The sequence below is a fragment of the Lepidochelys kempii genome, chromosome 2, assembly GCF_965140285.1.
Source record: "Lepidochelys kempii isolate rLepKem1 chromosome 2, rLepKem1.hap1, whole genome shotgun sequence".
NCBI lineage: Eukaryota > Metazoa > Chordata > Testudines > Cheloniidae > Lepidochelys > Lepidochelys kempii.
Genome location: NC_136381.1, coordinates 8,415,935 through 8,441,661, shown reverse-complemented (window position 1 = coordinate 8,441,661; position 25,727 = coordinate 8,415,935).

The window sequence follows — 25,727 nt, the reverse complement described above, 5'->3', positions numbered from 1 at the left end:
CCACACAAGAGATCCACTTCCTGGACACTACAGTGCTAATAAACAATGGCCACATAAACACCACCCTATACCGTAAACCTACTGACCGCTATTCCTACCTGCATGCCTCCAGCTTTCACCCTGACCACACCACACGATCCATCGTCTACAGCCAAGCTCTGCGATACAACCGCATTTGCTCCAACACCCTCAGACAGAGACAAACACCTACAAGATCTCTGTCAAGCTTTCTTACAACTACAATACCCACCTGCAGAAGTAAAGAAACAGATTGATAGAGCCAGAAGAGTTCCCAGAAGTTACCTACTACAGGACAGGCCTAACAAAGAAAATAACAGAACGCCACTAGCCGTCACCTTCAGCCCCCAACTAAAACCCCTCCAACGCATTATTAAGGATCTACAACCTATCCTAAAGGATGACCCAACACTCTCACAAGTCTTGGGAGACAGGCCAGTCCTTGCCTACAGACAGCCCCGCAACCTGAAGCAAATACTCACCAACAACCACATACCACACAACAGAACCACTAACCCAGGAACTTATCCTTGCAACAAAGCCCGTTGCCAATTGTGCCCACATATCTATTCAGGGGACACCATCACAGGGCCTAATAACATCAGCCACACTATCAGAGGCTCGTTCACCTGCACATCCACCAATGTGATCTATGCCATCATGTGCCAGCAATGCCCCTCTGCCATGTACATTGGTCAAACTGGACAGTCTCTACGTAAAAGAATAAATGGACACAAATCAGATGTCAAGAATTATAACATTCATAAACCAGTCGGAGAACACTTCAATCTCTCTGGTCACGCAATCACAGACATGAAGGTCGCTATCTTAAAACAAAAAAACTTCAAATCCAGACTCCAGCGAGAAACTGCTGAATTGGAATTCATTTGCAAATTGGATACTATTAATTTAGGCTTAAATAGAGACTGGGAGTGGCTAAGTCATTATGCAAGGTAGCCTGTTTCCTCTTGTTTTTTCCTACCCCCCCCCCCAGATGTTCTGGTTTAACTTGGATTTAAACCTGGAGAATGGTCAGTTTAGATGAGCTATTACCAGCAGGAGAGTGAGTTTGTGTGTGTATGGGGGTGGGGGGGATGTGAGAAAACCTTGATCTATGCAGGAAATAGCCCGACTTGATTATGTAAAGAGTTGTCACTTTGGATGGGCTAGCACCAGCAGGAGAGTGAATTTGTGTCGGGGGGTGGAGGGTGAGAAAACCTGGATTTGTGCTGGAAATGGCCCACCTGTTGATCACTTTAGATAAGCTATTACCAGCAGGACAGTGGGGTGGGAGGAGGTATTGTTTCATGATTTCTGTGTGTATATAAAGTCTGCTGCAGTTTCCACGGTAAACATCTGATGAAGTGAGCTGTAGCTCACGAAAGCTCATGCTCAAATAAATTGGTTAGTCTCTAAGGTGCCACAAGTCCTCCTTTTCTTAATGTTAACACAGTTTTCAGTTCACCATACAGGTGGCCTAATGAGCCTGTCTGAGAAGTATTATGGGACACAGCGGCACTTCCAGACTCTAACATCTTGTTGATCACTGTTAAGCGAGAGGGATGGTGGAAGCCAAGGGCAAGGACTGGACATGCTTGGCAGCATGAGAGAATGAAGCACGGAATGCATGGATGCAAACCTGTCAGTCTCAATAGTTGAAGAACAATCACTGTGAGACACATTTCATCACTGATCAGGCACAGCATGATAGTGGAGAAGATTGTTCTTCCAAATAGGACCTTTTAAAATGTACTTCCCTTGTAGGTTTTATTATTTGCTAAAAGGCAGATTGACTTCCAAATCATTTGGGCTATCTAAAAGCTCCCCACGGAAATTAAACATACACTGCTTGATGTTATCTATGCACAAAGCAGCCGTATGTCAATCCTCTTTTGCTTGGTGCTGCGGTGGAGTATTTTAACCAGACGTCTTTATCAGGTCTCCACTGACAGCTGTCAAAGCGTGCTAGGGGAATAACATGTTTGCAAATGGTTTTCTTACCTTTCTCTTCTCCCTTTCTCTCTCCTCCTAAAATTGCCTGCTACAAACTGTCTGCTCTTGAAGAAGGAGAGGTAGAAGTACCATGCAAACTGATGGCCGGATGTCTCTGAGGGCCAGCATTTTCATGAAATTGCGCCCCCAAAATTGCATGCATACATACTGCCTTTTCAGGATTTTGCCAAGGGACATCAAAATTGTCACCCTTAATCAGACCAATGGGCCATCTTCTCTGGGCCCATATCTGTGACATTGGCTAGATACACATGGGGAAGGCATAAAACCTTTAGAACGGATGTATTTCCATGCTGTTCCCAAGGGGTAAGTTTCTTTATAACCCCAACATGTGAGTTGTTGGCTTTTGTCCTGGTGCATTGGGATTAATATTATGCATTTTTGTCCTAGATATTGTAACTGTGGATGTTCATTGTATTATTCATATAAATGTCTAGTCATTTAAAAAACATATGCTGATCTCTTGACCTCAAGAATAACCTGTGACAAGAAGTTCCACAGGTTAAATATGCATTGTGTGTTTTTTAAAAAAAGTGTATGTGAGCAAATTTGGTAGCAGTGTGTTTCACTGTCCAACTTTTATACACGTCAAAGTGTCGAAGGCAGGGTTTGCATGGGCAAAGAGGTACATGTGCAGTTTTGGAGGATATTGTGCAAAATTTGGTCCTTTCTCTGTGGTCGCCTTAATTAGCACATTACTTCACCAGTGGTTGCATTGATTTGAGTGGGTCCACTCCAACGGATTTTAATGGGCCTGTACCTATGGGGTAAGGTACTGTTCAACATGAGTAAGAGCGTCAGAAGCTGGCACTTAATAATAACTAGATATGGATTCCAGTATTAGAAAAGATAAGAAATATAATTTCAGTTCCAAGGAGAAATCCCCTTGTGCATTGCATTTCAGTTGTTATTCCTGCAAGTTTCAGGCACATGAGGAATTCATGATGGAATCAAATGAAATTATCCCTTCCTAGGAATCAGAGCACAAATGCAAACCATAAATCGTTAGCCATTGCGAGGAGGAATTCTATAAGCACACACACATTGCTTCTGATGGGCTATTTCATCATGACAGAGACAACCCCACACTTCTGTTAGGATATAGATATTCAGGCCTGCCTGTAAAGGCCTAGACTTTAAGAATGTAGGTATATGTTTATCATTTAGCTAGTATAGAGGTATACAAGAAAGAATCTGTGTAAGGGCCTTCTCTCACCGTGACAGTCTGAGGCCCTGTTCTTAGGCCAATGCCTTTGGCTAAGCAGCAGAGGCAGCCATAAGCTGGGAAGCGACCGGTCACCTCCTCACATTCCAAACTAGTCAATATGGGGCTGTTAGGAAGGTGATCCAATCTATCACCTCCAGAGAAAGGGAAAAGCCTAGAAGATGTAAAAGGAAATTTAGTTTGGTAGTTTTCTGTCTGGTAAGAACTCATTTATCAATAGACAAAGCTGGGAAACCCTTATATCTTTATAGATGTAGTTGTGAAATCCTCACTTCTGTATTGTTTTGTCATTATAGTTCCCACTTTGCTATTGTTTGTCTGTATAATCTCTGTCTGGTTCTGTGATTGTTCCTGTCTGCTGTATAATTAATTTTGCTGGGTGTAAACTAATTAAGGTGGTGGGATATAATTGGTTAGCTAATCATGTTACAATATGTTAGGATTAGTTAGGTAAATTTCAGTAGAATGATTGGTTAAGGTATAGCTAAGAATATTACTATATAAATTAGGGGCAAACAGGAAGTAAGCTGGGATTCGAAAATAAGGAAAAAGGAACTTGTATTTAAGCTTGCTGGAAGTTCACCCCAATAAACATCGCATTGTTTGCACCTTTGGACTTCGGGTATTGTTGCTCTCTGTTCATGCGAGAAGGACCAGGGAAGTGGGAGAGTGAAGGAATAAGCTCTCTAACAACTTCTGTTTGGGCTTTACTCCCCTCCCCCTTGCCCCTTGCCCACCTCCTTGCATTTTGCAGTATGAGATATCAACGTCATGGTTTCAAAACACAGACAAATTATCTGCCAACACTCAGCTCCCTCTCATCTTTTCTGGCACTAAGTGCTGCAGGATTGGACTAATCTCTTCACACTCTCTCTCACACACGCTGCAAATTGAGTTTCAAATTATTTGAGGGAATCTAAACCGTGCAGCACAAATTTCATGAATACCTAATTGGCCTAAGGGTAGTTTTGAATGCTGTTTCTCCAGATACTGATCTCATTGTTTGTAGAGTAGTTATCAGAAAGACTAACAACACATGGAAATCAAATAACACTGATTGCCATGTTATCTCGATACGGTGGCAAGAATTATGCCGATTTGTTCATCCTGACATCTATCTCTTTGTGATTTTGTACCTTTCTCGATGTACAGAGTTGTTTGCAGGAGTGCTGTAGCCGTGTTGATCCCAGGATACTAGAAAGATGAGGTGGGTGAGAAATATCTCTAATTTGATCAACTTTGATTGGGAAAAGAGACAAGCTTTCGAGCTTACACAAGCTTGAAAGCTTGTCTCTTTTCCCAACAGAAGTTGGTCCAATCGAAGATATTACCACACCCACCCTTTGTCTCTATGGACATAGGCAATAACTGTGTTGCAGTTAGGGTAATGCTACTAAACTGTACTTAGGTGAATTAGGAACAAATAAGTGTGTGTTGTCTAGCATCTTTCCCACTTTATAACCAGTTGTAGCTGAGAGTAGCTACCAGGAAATATGGAGGGTATGTCTATAAAGCAGTCATGGCATGTGGATTGCAGCTTCTGTAGACATACCTGATCTAGTTTTAACCTAGCTAGCATGGGTACTGGAGCAGCAAAGCCATGGCAGCATGTGCTTCAGTGCGAACCCTGAGTAATTACCTGGTTTGCTAGCCCACGCTGCTGCAGCTTCACGGCTCCCGTACTCAAGCTAGCCCGAGTAAAGCTAGCTCAGGTGTGCCTATCTGAGCTGCAATCGCACCCCAGGATTTGTGTAAACATACCTAGAGGCAGCCTGCAGGGACTTCCGCCCTGTAATATGGGACTGTCCAGGTATTTACTTTCATTGTAAGCTCTTTGAGGGAGGGACTAGCTTTTTGCTCTGGTTTGTACAGTGCCTCAACACTGGAGTCCTGGTGCTAAGACCTAAGCCCTCCTTCAGCACAAATAATGATAATGCAGGACAGGTGCAATCCAGAACTATAGATTGCCAGGCTCCTTTCCTTCCTGTTTGATGGTAAGAGCTTTGTGGGAGAGACTGTCACTATGTTTGTAGTCGTGCTGTGGGGCTCTGACCTCTGATGGGACACCTCGTTGCTTTTGTGATACAAATAACGAACAATAATAAGTGGATATTCTTGCACGTTGCTGTCTATTAGTGTTTAAAGGGTTCATTTCTGTTTTCAGCTCTATGCACACAACTCTTCCTGGAAAACATCAAAGGTACCCAGCATGCATATGGACAAAACGTGGAAGATTTTTGAGCAGCTATCTTCTATTTCATAGTGAGCAGAAGCATGGCTGGTGTTGTCAATGGTACACAAAGGTCAGCCGAAAGCCAGATAAACTGTGAATGGAAATGAGAGCAGTGACAGTATGCGAAGGGCCAGATGAGGGTATTTCACTGACTAAAGAGAAACTGGAGTGGAAATTGAAATGTATCACATTGCTTCATAAACTCATGCAACCAAATCCCAAGAGGAGAGAGCACTCCCACCTCCCTTTGGCTTCAGCGAGTGCTTCCCAGCACCTCTCAGGGTTGAGCCCATTCGCAAACAGAATCAGGGTTGGGGATATTAAAACTGGCTCTGATTTGAATTCATGCTCACTAAGCTGCAAAGCAAGTTAAAAAGGAACAAGACGTTTGGCAACAAACTCTGCCATTAGTAAAAAGGTGGCAGAAGGAAGGGATTTTCTATTTGTTTATCTGAAATTGAAACTATCAATACGTCCATCTCGAGAGGTGCTGCTCACTGGAAGTGTTTGAATTGTATGCAGGGATTGTAAATAGGGCAGTAAATGGCTGGCAGTCTGTAGGGGACGTGTCTGATTTAATATCAGAGGGATAGCCCTGTTAGTCTGTATCCACAAAAACAACGAGGAGTCCGGTGACACCTTAGACGAACAGATTTATTGTTTTTCTGATTTAATAGGGAGCCTTTGTAGCTCTTTACAGGGGCATTGCCGTCTGAAGTGCAGGAACCAGTATTAGCATTCCTGGCTCTGCCTCTGGCTTCTCTGCGATCCCGGAGAATGGTATTTACACTCAATTTGCTCAGTTATAAACCCGGTTTTGTAGTGTAGTCAGCAGTCCACTCCACGACTGTGGAATCCAGGTAGGGTGACCAGACAGCAAGTGTGAAAAATCAGGACAGGGGCTGGGGGGTAATAGGAGCCTATATAAGAAAAAGACCCAAAAATTCAGGACTGTCCCTATAAAATCGGGACATCTGGTCTCTCTGGGTCCAGCAGCCTCAGGGCAGAATCCCCTTACAGTCATCCCTAAGAACTCCTCAGTACCATCTGGCAAAGGGGTCACTGTCCTGCAACAGCAATTCCGATCAGACTCACTACACAAACTCACTACACCTAACAACCCCCCAAAGGGTTGTCTAATAAAAGCCTATATGATACTCGTGTTAGCAGCCTTCACAACGCTTCACAGCACTAAGTTATTACTGCTGCTGTTCTTGGCACTCCAATGGCAGCTGCACCAGCAGACGGGGCAGCCTGTTAATTCAGCAGACCTTGATGTTACTCATGTAGGAAGACCACAGGCTCGGTTTGGTGGCAAAGGGACTAGACCAGGTTTACTGTTGACGGAGCACAGTACTAGCGCCATGGCTCAATGATTATCGGTACATTAACACCAGTATGCCCGTAACAATGGTACCCGCTCAGTCGTTACACCAGGGTGCTGTCCCCTTGGAAAGTACAAAGGTACCCCGCCTCTGACTTCTCCTTTTATACATTGATACAAGCAAGTTATGTATTACACTCTAGACATTGACAGTTACCACCCTTCTCCTTGTATCTGCTACTTCGGACTGTGACACTGAATGGAAGATGGGAGACGCTGTATGATACTGTTGACACCAATATTATACAATTAAAAAGAGTCAGACCAGATATGCCACGTAAGGTATCTGTGAAAATGATTTCAAAACGCGTGCTATGTTTCTGGGGGATACCCCCAGACACATTGGCATTCAGCACTGCCTAGCCTGTTCGATTGCCTGTCAAGGGTCATCAGCTGTAAAATGAACCCATCGAAAGGCCAGAGACTACACCTTATGACTCAGTAAAGCATGCAGAACTGCTACCTGTAGTCAGTAACCGGTCATTTAAATCAGCTTCTGTACCAAATGACTGGAGGATAGCTAATGTGATGCCAACTTTTAAAAAGGGCTCCAGAGGTGATCCTGGCAATTACAAGCGTGACTTCAGTACCAGGCAAACTGGTTGAAACTATAGTAAAGAACAAAATTGTCAGACACATTGATGACCATATTTTTTGGCAGGTTACAGAGTGGTAGCCGTGTTAGTCTGTATCAGCAAAAAGAATGAGGAGTACTTGTGGCACCTTAGAGACTAACAAAGAGTCAACATGGTTTTTGTAAAGGGAAATCATGCCTCACCAATCTACTAGAATTCTTTGAGGGGGTCAACAAGCATGTGGACAAGGGAGAACAAGTGGATATAGTGTACTTAGATTTTCAGAAAGCCTTCGACAAGGTCCCTCACCAAAGGCTCTTAAGCAAAGTAAGCTGTCATGGGATAAGAGGGAAGGTTCTCTCATGGATTGGTAACTAGTTAAAAGATAGGAAACAAAGGGTAGGAATAAACGGTCAGTTTTCAGAATGGAGAGAGGTAAATTCTGGTGTCCCCTAGGAATCTGTTCTGGGACTAGTCCTATTCAACATATGCATAAATGACCAGGAAAAAGGGGTAAACAGTGAGGTGGCAACATTTGCAGATGATACATAACTACTCAAGGCAGACTGCAAAGAGCTACAAAACGATTTCTCAAAACTGGGTGACTGGGCAAAAAAATGGCAGATGAAATTCAATGTTGATAAATGCAAAGTAATGCACATAATCATAATCATAAAATATTAGGGTTGAAAGAGTCCTCAGGAGGTCATATAGTCCAATCACCTGCTCAAAGCAGGACCAACACCCAATAAATCATCCCAGCCAGGGCTTTGTCAAGCAGGGCCTTAAAAACCTCTAAGGATGGAGATTCTACCACCTCCCTAGGGAACCCATTCCAGTGCTTCACCACCCTCCTAGTGAAATAACGTTTCCTAATATCCAACCTAGAACTCCCCCACTCCCACTTGAGACCATTGCTTCTTCTTCTGTCATCTGCGACCACTGAGAACAGCTGAGCTCCATCCTCTTTGGAACCCCACTGCAGGTAGTTGAAGGCTGCTATCAAATCCCCCCTCACTCTTCTCTTCTGCAAACTAAATAAGCCCAGTTCCCTCAGCCTCTCCTTGTAAGTCATGTGCCCCAGCCCCCTAATCATTTTCATTGCCCTCCGCTGGACTCTCTCCAATCTGTCCACATCCCTTCTGTCGTGGGGTGACTAAAACTGGATGCAATACTCCAGGTGTGGCCTCACCAGTGCCAAATAGAGGGGAATAATCACTTCCCTCAATCTGCTGGCAATGCTCCTACTAATGCAGCCCAATATGCCGTTAGCCTTCTTGGCAACGAGGGCACACTGCTGACTCATATCCAGGTTCTCGTCCACTGTAATCCCCAGGTCCTTTTCTGCAGAACTGCCGCTTAACCAGTCGGTCCCCGGCCTGTAGCAGTGCATGGGATTCTTCCTTCCTAAGTGCAGAACTCTGCACTTGTCCTTGTTGAACCTCATCTGATTTCTTTTGGCCCCATCCTCCAATTTGTCTAGGTCACTCTGGATCCTATCCGTACCGTCCAGCGTATCTACCTCTCCCCCCAGCTTAGTGTCATCTGCGAATTTTCTGTAGGTGCAATTAATCCCATCATCCAGATCATTAATAAAGATGTTGAACAAAACCGGCCCCAGGACTGACCCCGGGGCACTCCGCTTGATACTGGCTGCCAACTAGACATCAAGTCGTTGATCACTACCCGTTGAGCACGACAATCTAGCCAGCTTTCTATCCACCTTATTGTCCATTCATCCAATCCATACTTTTTTAACTTGCTGGCAAGAATACTGTGGGAGACCATATCAAAAGCTTGCCTAAAGTCAAGATATATCACATCCACTGCTTTCCCCATATCTATAGTGCCAGTTATTTCATCATAGAAGGCAATCAGGTTGGTCAGGCATGATTTGCCCTTGGTGAATCTATGTTGACTGTTCCTGATCACCTTCCTCTCTTCTAAGTGCTTCAAAATGTATTCCTTGAGGACCTGCTCCATGATTTTGCTGGATAATAATAATCCCAACTATACTTATAAAATAAGGGGTCTAAATTACTTGTTATCACTCAAGAAAGAGATTTTGGAGTCATTGTGGACAGTTCTCTGACTCAATGTACAGCGTCAGTCAAAAAAGCAAACGGGATGTTGTGAATCATTAAGAAAGGGATAGAAAATAAGACAGAAAATATCGTATTGCCTCTATATAAACCCATGGTATGTCCACATCTTGAATACTGCGTGCAGATGTTGTCACCCCATCTCAAAAAAAGATATATTGGAATTGGAAAAGGTTCAGAAAAGGGAACAAAAATGATTAGGGTTATGGAATGGCTGCCATATGAGGAGAGATTAATGAGACTGGGACTTTTCAGTTTAGAAAAGCAACAACTAAGGGGAGATATGATAGAAGTCTACAAAATCATGACTGGTGTGGAGAAAGTAAATAAGGAAGTGTTATTTACTCCTTCTCATAACACAAGAACTAGGGGTCACCAAATGAAATTAATAGGCTGCAGATTTAAAACAAACAAAAGGAAGTATTTTTTCACACAATGCACAGTCAACCTGTGGAACTCCTTGCCAGAGGAGGTTGTGAAGGTCAAGACTATAACAGGGTTCAAAAATGAACATGATAAATTCAGGGAGGGTAGGTCCATCAATGGCTATTAGTCAGGATGGGCAGGGATGGTGTCCCTAGCTTCTGTTTGCCAGGAATGGGCGACAGGGGATGGATCACTTGATGTTACCTGTTCTGTTCATTCCCTCTGTGGAACCTGGCATTGGCCACTGTCAGAAGACAGGATACTGGGCTAGATGGACCTTTGGACTGACCCAGTATTTCCGTTCTTATGTAGGGGCATGCCTATGGACAGAACTCTAAGGCTTTTCCATGCCATGTGGTGTGAAGCTTGTGTTTGGGATAAAGGAAGTACCAGTCACCCCGGTACACATGGTCAATACTTCTTTATCCATTATCCTGTCATCCCATCCTTATTTTATGAGGTGTTGGTGTGTGCCTATATCATATCTCCAGAATGTGTTTATGTAGTTACCTGAGAGATCGGTGTGTTTTTGTACCATCCTCTCAAGTCAGGAATGTGCTTATTTGGTGTTAGATAATACCTAGTGTGTTGTTATTTTGCCAAGACCATGCCTACTCAGGTTCAGAGACTTTGATTCACACAGTTAGTTATGCCTAGGGCTCCAACAAGGCCTACAGTACTGATCTTCATAATCATTGTGAGAGGTGTGTATCGATGATACATAATGAGTTGTGTATAGGTACTGAAATATATTTTAGAGTCTGTGTTCCAGGCAGGGTTGACAAAGAGGTTTTACCAGACAAAGGTTATAGATTCACTTGTCTGCTTAGGTTGATTGATATCTTAATAAATTTGAAAAAAAAAATCACAATTTTTCAATCAGCTCTAATATATAATAGTAACCTATTGTTAGAGAGCTTATTCCTTCACTCTCCCACTTCCCTGGTCCTTCTCGCATGAACAGAGAGCAACAATACCCGAAGTCCGAAGGTGCAAACAATGCAATGTTTATTGGGGTGAACTTCCAGCAAGCTTAAATACAAGTTCCTTTTTCCTTATTTTCGAATCCCAACTTACTTCCTGTTTGCCCCTAATTTATATAGTAATATTCTTAGCTATACCTTAACCAACCATTCTACTGAAATTTAACTAACCAATCCTAACATATTGTAACATGATTAGCTAACCAATTATATCCCACCACCTTAATTAGTTTACACCCAGCAAAATCAATTATACAGCAGACAGAAACAATCACAGAACCAGACAGAGATGATACAGACAAACAATAGCAAAGTGGGAACTATAATGACAAAACAATACAGAAGTGAGGATTTCACAACTACATCTGTAAAGAAGTAAGAGTTTCACAGCTGTGTCTATTGATAAGTGAGTTCTTACCAAACAGAAAACTATCAACCTCAATTTCTTTTTACATCTTCTAGGCACTTCCCTTTCTCTGGAGGTGATAGGCACTATCAGGACAGGATTGTATTCCTAACAGCCCAATAGCACCTTCTTTCAATGTGACTACTTTGGAATGTGAGGATGTGACCGGTCGCTTCCCAGCTTATGGCTGCCTCTGTCACTTAGCCAAAGGCCTTAGCCTAAGAACAAGGCCTCAGACTGTCACAGTAAGAGAAGGACCTTACACTGGCAGACAGTGATTTTGATTCTTTCTTTTATACCTCTAACTAGCCAAGTGATAAGAATACACCTAAATTCTTAAAGTACAGGCCTTTACAGACAGGCCTGAATATCTATATCCTAACACCTATAATCTTTTTTATCATTTGAGTTGTGTCTTAACACAAAGACGACTGCTGAAGGTTACATAGGCGTCTCCAGAATTCTTATTCTATCTATCCATTGCTGAGTATATAGCATTGCAGCTGCACAGCAAACATATTGGCCAACTGGTTGCTAAGAGACTATGGAAATATTAAAAACCAAAGTATCAAATTACAATAGGAAACTCTAAAGAGAAGGTAACAAAATAATGAAAATACAATAAACACTCACATGAAGTATTATTAAGACAATCACTTTGATAAGTGTCCTGCCTATGCAGAAGTGAACAGTCTAATTCTAGGAAAGTCTTTATTGGTCTTAAATTATTTTCTTCCTCCTAGGAACATAAGAACGACCCTACTTGGTCAGACCAATGGTCCATCTAGCCCAGTACCCTGGCTTCCAACAATGGTCAATGCCAGAGGCTTCAGAGACAGTTAACAGAAGATGCCCACTGCCCAATATTCTATCAATATGTACCTGAACATTAGCATAGACAGCAACCTAATAAAGTTTTCTCCGGGCTGGGAAGAGATCCCTAGGTTCAACACTGGGTCCTAGTGCAATTTTTCAAGGGATCCATCCCCTGTCATCCAGTCCAAGCTTCTAGCAGACAAAGGTTTAGGGACACCCAGAGCACGGGGTTGCATCTGTGGCCATCTTGGCTAATAGCCATTGATGGACCTATGCTCCATGAACTTCTCTAATTCTTTTTTAATCCAGTTACACTTTTGACCTCCACAACATCCCATGGCAATGACTTCTACAGGTTGGTCTTGTGTGAAGAAATACTTCCTTATGTTTGTTTTAAACCTACTGCCTATTAATTTTATTGGGCGACCCCTGGTTCATCTGTTTGCTATGTAAAGGGTTTAATAGCATTACCTTATTCACTTCTCCACTCCTCCCTTTTTGGTGAGCAACCCAAACCCCATGAATGGCATGTTGCATGCATGTAGATCTGGGTATGAACAGTTGCAACTGAACCCTAGTGGCAGGGGACAACTGAAGTTGCCTGTTGAGTTTGTTAGAGGTTTGGCATACTGAATAGTTAGGGCAAGGTGGAGACAAATAAGCCAGACATTTCTGGGAGGGGCACACGGAGAAAGAGTCTACTGAATCTTTAAACAGTGCCAAATTATTTTGAAAGCCCAACTCAGAGCTTTTCTTTTGCCACCTGGTCCATTGGTGAGCCCATGATCTAGCCTAGGTCTCCACTGGGATAAAGCATGTTTGTTCTGATCTGGATGCTCTAAAGGGAGTGGGGAAAGCCCAAGGACTCCAGTGGAGCCCATGTTCTGTCAAAGCCTCACTGAAGGGAAGTCCAGCAGAGCACAGATGATTATATTTGGAATACCTGCTACTACAGTCTACCGTGAGCGCTGCTATCTCATGTTGGTGGCTCATGTGGGTGGAGCTTGGCTTGTAGGTGGAGCTTGGGAGAATGCCACTATTTTTTTCCTTTTCCAGTCCCCATGGTAGAACCCTATCTGGTCACAAACAAGTTTTTAACTGTGGTTCTGCATAGTTTTAAAATGTGGTTTTATGGCCTGTGTAGACACAGAGTCTAATATTTTTCTTGATGGCAGCAGTCAGTGGACTTAATCAAAGGTAGCACGGAGGTTCCTAGGGAGTGCAGACTTGCACCTGACCCTACATACTTAACACATGAATGCCAGTCATAATTACTTTTAGTAGAAGAATAGCATGAAGTCTGTTTTGCACATAGCCACATAAAATAGCTCCACCTAATGATCAGGATGCACAGCCAATAAGTAAGCATTACAATTGCATCTTGTACCACTGCCCAATATTCTATCAATATGTACCTGAACATTTGCATAGACAGCATCCTAATAAAGTTTTCTCCGGGCTGGGAAAAGATCCCTAGGTTCAACACCAGGTCCTAGTGCAACAGTATAGCAAGGACTACAGAATGTCACAGTGATGGGTTCCTGCCAGGGTGCCACCTGGAACTGGGTACCACGGAGCCCCCTGACCCACCAGCCTGGGCTCCCTTCTACACTCTACTGCTATGACAAGCTGCAAAGCCCTCCAGCCTGCATGTTCACCAGCATACATACAGGTAGGGATACACCCAGCTGCAATATATGCAGGCAGGCTCTTTAACCAGCCCCTGCATGGGAAGGCTTCAGCTAGGGCACCTCCCAGTTCCTAAGGCACGCACCCCTTCTGGAGTATAAACCCAAAATTATACCATCTTGCGCTGCAAAGGGAACTGTACAGCGTAAACTCTTAAAATTCACCTCCTCCCTCAATGTGGAGAGGAATATGCAATAGTTTTCTCCCCCTGAGTTAGGATTCCCACACACTGGTTTTAGATAAAGCAAAAACAAATTGATTAACTACAAAAGATAGATTTTAAATGATTATAAGGGATAGGCTGAAGGGTTAATGTCTAGCTATTCCACCTGGAAGCAGGCGGGGCACACCCTGACTGTTTCCTAGGAGCAATGCACACATTGCTCTATCCAAGGACAAGGGCTAGATATGAACCCTGAGAACTTGATTGTTTGGACAGCAACTGTGGGAGGTTTCTTTAGCCTGGGCTCAAGGCCTGAGAACCAGGATTGTAGTAGATAGAGGATGGTAACTAAGCATATGAATCAACGTCATACATTCCTTTGTGTAGCAGTGTGTAATGCTTAGGGGGAAAAATATAATAAAAGGAGAAGGTGGAAGGCAGGGGGGGCAGAACAGCCCATCTCCGCTGACCAGCCTGTTTGCTTGCATAAAGCTGTGTTCTGTCTCATCACTGAACCGCAACAACTGGCGCCCAAACGTGGGGCCCTCAGCACTCACCTCGCCCGGCAAGGGTTTCAGACGCGTCACTCATCCACTTCGTGGATCCCGGTGAGTATTTTTCATTGTGGTAAGTATGGGAAGCTCCCTCTCTGCTTTGCAAGTGCAACACCGTAATGAGCTGCAGTATTTGCTGCGTAAGGCTCAGCATGACTGCCCGGCTCGAGAACTCACTCTCCTGCTACAGGAGGTGCGTGCCAAGTGCCCGTGGTATCCTGAAGCTGGAAGCCTTAAGCTAGCGGACTGGGAGCGATTGGGCCAGACATTGCACAAAGAGCCTCGGGCACCCGTGCAGGCTTTACATGCCTGGCACCTCTGCCGCGACGTGGTACAGCGTGTCGCCTCGGACAGACCCTCCCTCGCGAGGCTGGTGCTCTCGCCGCCCCCGTCCGCCCCTGCAGTCATCCCCCCTCCTGGCGATGCGACACAGCGTGTCGCCTCGGAAAGGCCCTCTTCAGCACCAACAGAGGAGCTGCCGATCCTGCCACCCCCGTCCGCTCCTGCAGCCATCCCTCCCCCTGCTTCGCCCCCAGTGCCTCTATTACCACCGCCTCCCTGGCCTTCCCCACCGGAGCCGGTGTGTGATCACCCTCCCCCCATGGGGCCCCCCGGAGAGTCATCTGCATCTGCTCAGAAGCTTTCGCTGGTGCAACAAATGGTTCACGCAGCGAAAGCTCGATCAGATCTTACAGCAGAGGAGCTGGCTGATCTGGTCTCCGTTTGCCCGGTGACCTGGCAGAATGATGACCAGGGCAACCCCGTGGGCACCTGGACCACTCTGCCATACTCGGTGGTTAGAGAGGTAAAGAAAGCAATTCGTGAATTTGGCCTGACTAGCACCTTTGTGCGTGGTCTCATTGAAGGGATGGGTGCTGGGTACTCCCTAATCCCTGAGGATTGGAAAACGCTGCTGCGCATGATGTTGTCACCCAGTCAGTATGTTATTTGGCTTAGTGAGTATCGGCAGATGGCAGAACGCCAAGCCCAGGTATATAGAGAGCATGGTATCATTTATGAGCATTTGGCAGGGGAGGGCCAGTTTGCTACTATTGAGATGCAGTCTCAACTCCCTCAGGCCGTCTTCCCCATTATTTCCACCTGTGCCCAGCATGCTTTCAAGAAGGTCCCGGATTCAGGCAAGCCTACCAAAAGCTTTGTCAGTATCCGTCAGGGTGCCTTAGAGTCCTTTTTGGATTTTACCAACAGATTGCAGGAGGCTATCCTCCGACAGGTGGATAACACTGAGGCAGCTCACGAGCTCCTGTTAAAATTGGCAGTTGAAAATGCAAATGAGGATTGCCGCCGTGCTCTCCAGGCAGCACAAGTCTCTGGTATTTTAGAGCTCTCAGACATGCTGCGGGCGTGCCAGAACATTGGCACACAAGCCCACAAGGCTGGAGTTCTGGCTGCCGCCCTCAGAAAAACTGGGAAGGAGGGGAAGCGCTGTTACCGCTGTGGAAAGGAGGGTCATTTTCAGCGGGAGTGCCGCTCATCTAAGGCACCAGCCCGACCCTCAAAGAAGTGCCCCAAGTGTGGGAAAGGTTATCACTGGGCTAATCAGTGTCGTGGCGGGTCAGGAAACCGCGCGACGGGTCCCCCCCGAACCCAGGGCCAAACAGGGGTGTTTCCTACTCAGGCAATCGCTCCTCTGCCTTGGAATCCGTAGACTCTATGAGGGCAGCGACTGCTGGAAGTGCAGGGCTTGATTTGATCATGCAGGAGGACACTGACTTTCGGCTGCCAGGGGAGGTCTGTGCCATACCTACACAGGTGATGGGACCTCTCCCTGCCGGCTTTGTAGGTCTTGTTCTCCCTCGCTCACATGCTGGGAAACAGGGCTTTTTTGTCATTCCAGGGGTCATTGATGCTGATTACACTGGCATTATTAAGGTTCAGGTGTGGACTCATCTTCCACAGTCGCTCCCGCGTGGACGGTCAATTGCACAATTGATTTTAGTCCCCTATCAGGTGCCAGCTGCCGAGGATCGAACTCGGGGTGGAGGAGGCTTTGGATCTACGTTGTCTCACTCGCCGTCTCACAGCGCGTCGTCTCCACTTGTTGCTCTGACAATGTCAGTCCGCCCCTCGAAACCTCAGTTAACACTTCTCTTAAACGATGTTCCTTTTACAGGGCTGGTGGACACTGGAGCTGATGTTACAGTGATTCGTGATCTGGAGTGGCCGGTTAGTTGGCCTACGGTTCCTTCTAAAGAGTTGTGGGGAATTGGGGGTAGCAAACCCGGGCGCCAAAGTTTGTCTTGGGTCACGGTCTCTAAACCAGGAGGCCGTGCCCTTGCTACAATCCGCCCTTTTGTGCTCCCTGTCCACCTCAATATTTGGGGCCGTGATTTACTTACAAAGTTAGACACCACCCTCGATATTAACATCTGATGGCTCTCCCCACCGAGGTGTAGTCACTTATCAGTTGGGTGACCCCCCTCGTTGGCATTCTCGTTTTACACTGCCTCAGCGTTCTGCACAGCGTTCAGAATTGGCTGCTGTTATTTTGGCTTTTCAATTTTTTGCTGATTGTCCCTTTAATTTAATTGTGGATACCCATTATGTTTATCAGGTAATTGATCATTTACCCCTTGCCCTCATTACCCCTCAGGTTGATGCAGACCTCCTTCACCTGTTTTTGTCTTTACAGCATCTTCTTGCCACTCGTCATTTCCCTTACTTTGTTGCTCATATTCGCAGTCATACCCCTCTGCCTGGGCCACTCACTGAGGGCAATGCACGCGCCGATCGCGCATTGCGTGGTCAGGTAAATTCCCTTTTTTCTGACCCCATTGAAAGCCATGCCTTTTTTCATCAGTCTGCCTCTGTTTTGGCCCGGCAGTTTCACATTCCTGCTGATCATGCACGTTCCATTGTTCGTTCCTGCCCCCACTGTGCTGCTGCTGCTCCTACTTTTTCTTATGCCGTTAACCCCCGAGGTACCACAGCAAATCAGCTGTGGCAAATGGATGTTACTCATGTACCACAATTCCGCCCCTATTCATTTTTACATGTTTCCGTTGATACTTATTCAGGCTTCCTTTGGGCAACCCCACAACGTGGGGAAGCCACTAACAAAGTTATTCACCATTTGCTGGCCTGCTTTTCTGTTATGGGTCGCCCTTGCCAAATTAAAACAGATAATGCCCCAGCCTACTGCTCTGCAGCCCTCTCCACCTTTTGTGCCCGCTGGGACATCCGTCTTAAACACGGAATCCCTTATAATTCCACGGGCCAAGCCATTGTTGAACGTGCCAATCGCACACTCAAAACCTTGCTAGATAAACAATTAAAACAAGGGGAGCTGCGTCTCCGAACCTTAGGAGACATTCAACAACAGATGTATATCCTCTTGTTTACTTTAAATAATTTAACACTGAATGCAGATCAGCAGACCCCTGCGGATCGGCATTTTCACAAATCTGAGGTACTGGAAAGACCGCGTGTCTTTTACCGTCAGCTGCCCGATCCACAGTGGCTGGGCCCAGCACCTCTAATCACTTGGGGTCGGGGATATGCTGCTGTGTCTCTCCCTGCAGGACCGTTGTGGGTTCCAGCCCGGTGCGTGCGACCAGCACTTAAACAACATGGCATGGCACCAGGGGCTGTCGAATCCCATACCAGAGTTTCAGCTGACCTTGGAGGAGACCGCGTTGCCCCCCCGAGTCGACAACGGCGGGACGGAAACGGAGGAGGCGTAACGTCCCAAGCCAGCCCGTGACATGGGGAGCAGTAAAAGCATTGGTCGCCACGGCTCAACGAAAACTGGCAGCAGATCAGCAGCCAGAAACTCCTAAGACTTTGTGGCGATTCTCGCCCAAATCACTGCTAATTCTGTGATGATTGTGTGCCTTTTGTGCCTGCTATTTCCTGTAGGGGTTGGCTCGGAAGCGCCTCCCCCGTTACAAGCCCGAAGGAGAATAAGATACTGCTCTTGGCTTATGCTAATCTTTTCTCCCAGTACTCTAGCATGGCTAATTGGGGCCCGGCCAACTATACTCCGCCTTGCACGGCTATATCCCTTCACACACCGTACCCGGCCGGGGCTCACAATGTCACCTGTGCGCGTGTAGTTAACTGCACTAGTACAAAGGTGCCCTTAGGCTGTCAAAAAATTTCTCAATCCCTTTTAAATTGTTCCCATGCTGTTAATGTTTTATATAATTATGGCCATATCATCCTACCATCAGGATGGGTTTTTACTTGTGGTTCATGCACCTTTAATTATATTCCTGCAAATTTAAGTGATGGCACCCTTTGCTGTCTTAGTAGAATGATACTTATATTGCCTTTTGCTGGTCACAATTGTAGTAAAAGAAGTGTACCTCTTTTAGATGATTATATTGCAGATGTTAAGCTTTTGGTTATTTTGTGTTTGTAATCATTGGGCTTATTTTTTGTTGCTGCTGTGTACAATGTATTCCTTCCTTGTTAAGACTTTGTAAAATTTTTGCCCTGGAAAGCTCCCCAGGTTATGTCCTTGTCTGTCTGGGAGTTAAATAGCATGATAAAACAAATTGGCGGCTACCATGAGATGGCCAACTTCAATAAACAAAAAAAGGGGAGATGAAGGGTTAATGTCTAGCTATTCCACCTGGAAGCAGGCGGGGCACACCCTGACTGTTTCCTAGGAGCAATGCACACATTGCTCTATCCAAGGACAAGGGCTAGATATGAACCCTGAGAACTTGATTGTTTGGACAGCAACTGTGGGAGGTTTCTTTAGCCTGGGCTCAAGGCCTGAGAACCAGGATTGTAGTAGATAGAGGATGGTAACTAAGCATATGAATCAACGTCATACATTCCTTTGTGTAGCAGTGTGTAATGCTTAGGGGGAAAAATATAATAAAAGGAGAAGGTGGAAGGCAGGGGGGGCAGAACAGCCCATCTCCGCTGACCAGCCTGTTTGCTTGCATAAAGCTGTGTTCTGTCTCATCACTGAACCGCAACAATAGGCAACAGATCAAAACAGATTACCTAGCAAATAAGCAAAACACACAAACTAAGCTTAATATACTAAATAAATTGGATATGAATAGCAGATTTTCACCCTTAGTGATGATACAAGCAGGCTGCAGATTCTTAAGGGGCAAGCTGCACTTGCTTACAGCTTAGAATCCCCAGGTGTTCCATTCACAGGCTAAAAATCCCTTTAGCCTGGGTCCAGCACTTCCCCCAGTTCAGTCTTTGTTCCTCAGGTGTTTCCAGGAGTCTTCCTGGGTGAGGAGTCAGTGAAGAACCAAGATAATGTCACTCCCCTGCCTTATGTAGCTTTTGCATATGGTGGGAACTCTTTGTTTCAAAGCTTGCTTCCCGTGCCAGTCAGTGGAAAAATACTGACACCCGAAGATGGAATCCAGCACCAGGTGACCTGGTCACATGTCCCTATAGTGTCATAGCAGCCATTACTCGGAAGCTGTTTGTAGCATCCTCAAGAAGGCTCCCCAGGTGGGAGATAGGCATTTCCTAAGGCCTATTGTTCTCTCTAATGGCCCTTCCCCACCCACTATCTAGGCTGAAAACATCTTGTCTAGTGGTCGTTCCCCAGGTGTAAACACATTTGTAATACAGATACATAGTCAATATTCCTAACTTCAAATGCAAAAATGATACATGCATACAAATAGGAAAATCATATTCAGCAAATCATAACTTTTCCAATGATCTCTCACATGACCCATCTTGCATAAAATACATCATAACTATGTCATAATCATATCATAATAATACTGCTATGAGGAGTTCAGTGTCACAGTCACTCCAAGCACATTTCAGTAAAGATTGCAGAGAAAATTACATGGTCTTCTACTCCAAGTCTGTAAAATCAGTGTCTGCATAACTGTCTCAGGACAACAGCAGGCTGGGCCTGTCTAGACTCAAATCACCGGGTTCCCAGTGTTACCAACTATCACAATATTTGGGTGGTTTCTTAAAACCCCAGCTCCTGGAGTCAGGTGATCCTATGAAACGCTCAACTTTAAGTTAAAAAAAAAATAAGGAAAGAAAACCCAAATCCTAAAAGCTCACATATTAAAAGGGAAATGAAAAAACCCTATTTTTCACTCATGATTTTAAGCCAATTTTATGATTTTTCTGGTGGTGAGGCTGACTCCTGGTTTTCAAATCCCTGGAATTTGCAATACTGAGTCTGTTAATTAACACAGGGAAACACCATTTCTATTCTCATGGCCAAAGCCTAGTAGGGGATAAAAATAGTATGGGAGTAATCAGGTTATTGGCAGTTATTGGCACAGGAAATTCCCTTCATACAAGAGGGCAGCATGGATGAGTCATGGCTCTATGGGGGGACGACGGTTCTTCCTAATTCCCAGAAGCTGTTATGAATTTCTTAGGGACTTTGAGATCTATTGATGAAAAAGTGCTATATATAAGGGAGGTATTATTATTATTATTGAGGGTCAAATGATCTCTCGTGAGATGTGCCATGCTACCAGGCCATTCCAGCAGCCTAAGTCAGGAAAAGAGTGACAAAATGGCTGCTCCCTGCCATACAAAACCAGTTGCCTTAGTAACCAAAACATAGTTCACTTGTAGAGCACGTGCACAGGAAGAGTAATACCGGAGATTCCTGTAGCAAGCTGAGGGGAGCACAGTCACAACTTACTGCTCATGGACAAATATGGCGGAGAGAAGGGTTATATCAATTAAAAGGGGCCCATGGTGTGTGTGTGATACAGCAATTATAAGTGTGATTTTTCCAAGAATCAGTGTCTGAATGAACTAACATAACTAGCTCCATTTTTAAACATGTCGAATTCCCTGAAGTTTCTCTTTCTGATCCTAGCAAAATGCACTCGTGTTTTGGTTTTTGAGATGCAAGTAAATTGACATGCATTCTCTGATGCGTGATTTTACCCCTACAGTGCTGTCTTTGCAGTTTTTATACACTTTCCCCACACAAGTGCCATTAATCTGTAATTCAGTATTTAATTCTAGACCTGTTTCTAAATAAAGAAAGGGAAAAGAACTGACATTTGATCATGCTAGACGAGGGTGAGTCATTTAAACAGGCAAGTGAAATGAGACATAATTAAGACCAATATCTTAGTACGCTTTGGCTACTTCAGAGCTCCCACGTATAAATTTATTAATGAAAGGAGCGCATCTGCATTAGCACTGCCAAATAGCTAACACCCTGTGAATAGCACGGTTTGTACTGATATCACAACCCTTTATTTGGCTGGCCTTTTTATTTTTAAACTTTTTGTGTGTGTGCAGGTGAAATATTACGATAGAGTGCATGAGTGATTTTTTTAAAGCACATTTCCATGTTTGTCCTTGCAAATTTGAGTTGAGCAAATATTTGTGAGGGTAAATACGTTAAAGATTGTGAGGTATTTAGATGCAGCAATAATGAGGCACAAGGGACAGATAGACAATAAACAAACAAAGTGCATATGTCCAACAAGTAGATTTGCACCTGCCGTTGCTATTTGCACAGATACATTTGGATTCCTGCACATGCATTGAAAACGTGGAGGCTAGACTGAGGGCCCTTTTTAATAGTGCTGGCCTCATGCATTGAAGATCTGTGGAGAAAAAAAAAACCCGCACGATTTTGAGTTGTAGTTGACAATCCTTCCCCTCATTAGTCTGGGCCACTATTTTCTTCAGAGATCTCAGAACGCCACTGGATCCCTACTTAGGTTCTTGCCTCTCCCTTCACCCCCTCCATCCCTGTGGCATGTGAGCACTTCACTACACACATGAATTTGTTCATATAACACTCAGGCAAGATAGGAAAGAAGCATTATCCCCCTTTTCCAGAGGGAGGGAGAAATGAAATGATTTACACAGAGGTCAGAGTCTGTGGACGAGCTAGGAATTGAACCCAGTGTGGGCCCCAAACAATAAAACCATTCTTCCTTCCTTCTCAAATGTACTAATCTGACTCTACCTGCAGTAGAGAGTCCACCTGTGGCCCTGTATTAGGAAAGAACCAGACATCACATTTGCAAGCAGCTGGTGCTGTCTACGATCCTGTGGAGACTCTGAACTCACGAGCTGTTCTGTGGATAACTAGATTCACCTGCACCGTGGCTGCTGCATCCCTGTTCATTTTATTTGTACTCTGCATGCTGCTATCAGACTCAGATCTGCCGCCTGTACAGAGACAGATGCACTCTGGAGATTGGTCTTTTGTACCTCCCTGTCAATCTCAATTACCAGTTGGACCTTTATATTGGCTATTTATGACAGATAAGAGGATGTCATTCTGGGCTGTGGGCCCCACAGCAGCAGACCTACCATGAGCCATGCTTTTAGATGTACTTGCATTGTTGGCTCAGCTGCCATGGGGTCAGATGAGGCTGATAAGATGCTGCTGTTTCTATTCTGTGGTTGCAGGCATCACTTTTCCCCACAGTGCAGCCTCCAGAACAAGAGCATTGCCATGTCTGGAGCTTCTGTTGGCTCACTTCTGGTCTATTTATATTCTCAGCTTGGTGTTTTAGATTCTAGCCAGTGCTCCCCTGGGAGCTGCACAAACTTTGTTATGCCCAAAATAAAAGCAGCGGTTGGTTCTTTTCTTTCCCTTTTTGAGGGGGTGGGAGGAGAGGGGAGTGGTCCATTTCCAGTTCAGGGGGTGTGCAGTTTCTGGCATTTTGCTCTCTGGTGTTTGCAAGAGTGAAATACAAATGTTGTGGCTGAAACTGATTTTTCTATCCCGGTACACTCATGGTCCATTCAGTGAAAGCCCCGGGGGATTTGGTAGCTGCTTTCAACTCCCTGAAAGGGGGGTTCCAAAGAGGATGGATCCAGACTGTTCTCAGTGATAGCAGATGACAGAATGAGGAGTAATTGTCTCAAGCTGCAGTGCGGGAGGTCTAGGTTGGGTATTAGGAAACACTATTTCATTAGGAGGGTGGTGAAGCACTGGAATGGGTTCCCTAGGGAGGTGGTGGAATCTCCTTCCTTAGAGGTTTTTAAGGTCAGGCTTGACAAAGCCCTGGCTGGGATGATTTAGTTGGGAATTGATCCTGCTTTGAGCAGGGGGTTGGACTAGATGACCTCCTGAGGTCCCTTCCAAACCGGATATTCTAGGATTCTATGAAAAAGCCTGTGCTGAACTCTCTGTATTCTGCAGTAACAGCCCCAATCTCTGTCAGCCAAGTGCTGCAGTCCATAGAGCGAGGGAGATCCCAGGAGAATCCGCTTGTATTTTCTTTAGGCATCCTCATCACCCTTTTTTTCATCCAGCAATCTCAAAGCACCTTGCCAGGGTGAATAAACATTTATTATTGGCAGAGGAAGTATTGTCTTGTGACTGAGGCCCCGGAGCTGGACCCAACTCTGCCATAAATTCACCATGGGCAAGTCAGCTAGCCCCATTGTGTGTCAATTCCCCACCAGTGGACGCTCACACTTCCTTTCTGATACCCTTTGTCCGTCTTGTCTATTTCATTCATAAACTAGTCAGGAACGGGAGTGTCTCTTTCAGTGTGTAGGCACAGTCCCTGGCATGGTGGGGTCCTTTCAGCACTTCTGCATCTCATTATGTGGATGGACAGTGGAGAGTGTAAGCCACTTCCTGAGGGTCATAGATTCATAGATGTTTAGGTCAGAAGGGACCATTATGATCATCTAGTTTGACCTCCTGCACAATGCAGGCCACAGAATCTCACCCACCCACTCCTGCGATAAACCTCTCACCTATGTCTGAGCTTTTGAAATCCTCAAATCGTGGTTTAAAGACTTCAAGGAGCAGAGAATCTTCCAGCAAGTGACCCGTGCCCCATGCTACAGAGGAAGGCGAAAAACCTCCAGGGCCTCTTCCAATCTGCCCTGGAGGAAAATTCCTTCCCAACCCCAAATATGGTGATCAGCTGAACCCTGAGCATATGGGCAAGATTCACCAGCCAGACACTACAGAAAATTCTTTCCTGGGTAACTCAGATCCCACCCCATCTAATATCCCATCAGAGGCCATTGGGCCTATTTACCATGAATATTTAATTACCAAAACCATGTTAACCCATCATACCATCTCCTCCATAAACTTATCAAGTTTAATCTGTGTCATACGGTGAGTCCTAGAGCAGGCAAATAGGACTCAGGTGTCCAACCTCTAACTGCACCTCTGACCCCTCCTCGCCCTGTCAAGTGCAGCCCCCTCAGGTATCAGGCCTTTGGCTGTGACCAGGCTCTGGGTGGACTCAGAGGATTCTCCCACTCTCAAACCAGGCCCTGCAGTAAGTGCCCTGCTACTAACTGTGATTGCCTCAGCAGGTCTGACAAACCTTCTGTCTCCTCCTGGGCAAGGATGGTGGCAATCAGTGACCAAACAGTCTCCTCACAGCAAACACATTTAAGAGAAAACAGATCATGAAGAACAATCAAACAGCAGGTACGCATGTCTAGCTCTTCCCTGTGGCTTCCCATTCCTTGGATCTGCGATGGCCCAATTCTTTCTCCCTCCACATTCTCTCTCTGTCGGCTTCTGACATGTGACCCCTTCTCCCCCCTTCTTCCTCTGAGAAAGTACTTTTTGACTGTGCTTTTGATCTCCTGTTGCGCATCCTGGCAAAACAACTGTGTCACTTCAGCCTGGATCCTGAATTGCTCCCAGTGTTTGCTGGGATGGTCTGATGCGGCGAGCCATTGGATTGCCTTTCTGCACAGTCTCCATTGAATTAAAACATTATAGCTGTGTAGTAAGTATTCACTCCCCCCAGTGTAAGTTAGATCAATGAAGTCCAACAGGAAATTCTAAAAACCCAGCATACAATAATTTCCTTTCACTAACCCGCTCACAGTGTTCATAAAATTATCACATCAAAGTACTCATCTGGGAATAGGACTCATGTTCCCTGTGTCCCAATAAAGTGTCTTACCCCCCGCACCACGCTGCCTCCTTATAAAATATGGAAAAAATATATAAAATATATATTTTATATAAAATATAAAAAATATTGTTTTGTTTCTTTCAATTTAGAAAGTGCACCCGGCCTGCCAAACCTGCAAGTGCACAATGAAAGGGTATGCAAAACATACAGCCACCTTTCCAAGCGGACAATCAAAATTCTCTACACCCATTACAAGTAACTGCCCTACTGACTGCGCCCACCCAGCTGCCTTCCCTGAAAACTTCTAGGAAGATATAGAAAAGTATCTCAAT